The sequence below is a fragment of the Musca domestica genome, unplaced genomic scaffold (assembly GCF_030504385.1).
Source record: "Musca domestica strain aabys unplaced genomic scaffold, Musca_domestica.polishedcontigs.V.1.1 45, whole genome shotgun sequence".
NCBI classification, from domain to species: Eukaryota; Metazoa; Arthropoda; class Insecta; order Diptera; family Muscidae; genus Musca; species Musca domestica.
Window position 1 is genome coordinate 6,712,314 of NW_026712335.1, and position 1,787 is coordinate 6,714,100.

Below are 1,787 nucleotides of genomic sequence, written 5' to 3' on the forward strand. Positions count from 1 at the left end.
CCAGGTTTTGGTATAGCTCTCATATAACGGTACCTTCCGATATTTGGTATTTTGATGATTTTAGCTACATTATTAACCGGAAATCTTTTAAATTTGGATTTTGAAGTTCGAAGTAGATACTACAGTCTAGGACAGAAAATTGTCTGTGCAGGTCCACGTTTTCGTATAGCCCCCATACAACGGTACCTCCCGACATTCGGTATTTTGATGATATTAGCGACATTATTCATAGGCATTGTTTCAAATGTGGTATTTGAGGTTCGTTATGAATATTGTACCCTAAGGCAGAAAATTGTCTGTAAAGCCCCCATATAATAGTACCTCACTATATTGATGGTTTTAGCTTCATTATTCACCGATTTTTTTCAAGTTTCGCCCTATTCGCCTTAGGCCCTAATATGACGACTACATTTTGTCAGATTTTAACAGAATTTTTAAGGGATTTTATTTTTTTGCAAATTTCCAAATTAGTTTCAAATGATGGAGGGTATCCAAATTTCGGTCCGGCCGAACTTACAGGTTTTTTACCTTTTTATACCCTACACCACAAGGTGGTCAGGGTATTATGTCTTTGTGCATTTGTTTGTAACAGGCAAAAGGAAACGAGATAGACCCATAGTTCCTTTTGATGATCTGCATAGAATCACATTCTGAGTCGATTTATGCATGTCCGTCCGTCCGTCTGTCCATGTATTTTTGTAAACAAAGTACAGGTCGCATTTATTGCCCGATCCAGATGAAATTTTGCACATATCATTTGTTTGGCCCAGGGACGAACCCTATTGAAATTGGAGATAATCGGTCAAAATTTAGATATAGCTCCCATATATATCTTCGTCCGATTTGCCTTCTATTGTGCATCAAACGTGTAATATCAGCCCGAATTGTATGGAATTATGCATGTACACCTAAATTAGGCCTGAAAATAAGTATGCCAAATTTGATCGAAATCGGTTCAGACAAAGCTATAGCTCCCATATATATTGTTCATCCGATTTGTTATTTTGTCCTCCACAGCCGTAATATGCACGCTGCAACAACAATATTTGGGGAAATATATCAAACACATCTCAGAAATACATGTGCTAAATTTTATCAAGATCGGTTCAGATTTGGATATAGCTCCCATATAACTTCGTCCGATTTACCTTTTATTGTACTCCAAACGTCTAATATTTGTCCAAGTATGCCAAATTTGGTGAAGATCGGTTCAGATATAGCTATAGCTCCCATACATATAGTTCATCAGATTTCTTGTATTTGTTACCCACAGCCGTAATATGCAGTCCGTAACAACGATATTCAGGGAAATATATCAAATAGAGCTTAGAAATATCTTTGCCAAATTTTATAGAGATCGGTGCCGATTTGGATATAGCTCCTATATATATTTTTATCCGAATTCAAATTAATTGTGCACCAAATGGGCAATACAAGTCCGAATTTAAAAGATACAAATGCTTCGGCATATTTAGTCCTTTGAACTTTAAATTATAATTATAATAATCATAGCTTGTATGATTGAATTCTCCCATAAAAACTTTTAATTGTTATGGAGCTCTACTTATTTAACAAAGTGGTGTAGGGTATCATAAAATCGGCCCCGCCCGACTTTAAGACTTTCTTTACTGTTTTTTTTTTTTTTTTTTTTTTTTTTGAGAATGTGTACCAATGTATTCGGGGAATAGAGCGGGAAATGTTAAACTTGGAATGAGAGACTTTGATGTTCTGTAGATAAGACAAACAAAAGGCTTATTCAAAATTCTAACAATGCTAATGCCAAAAGT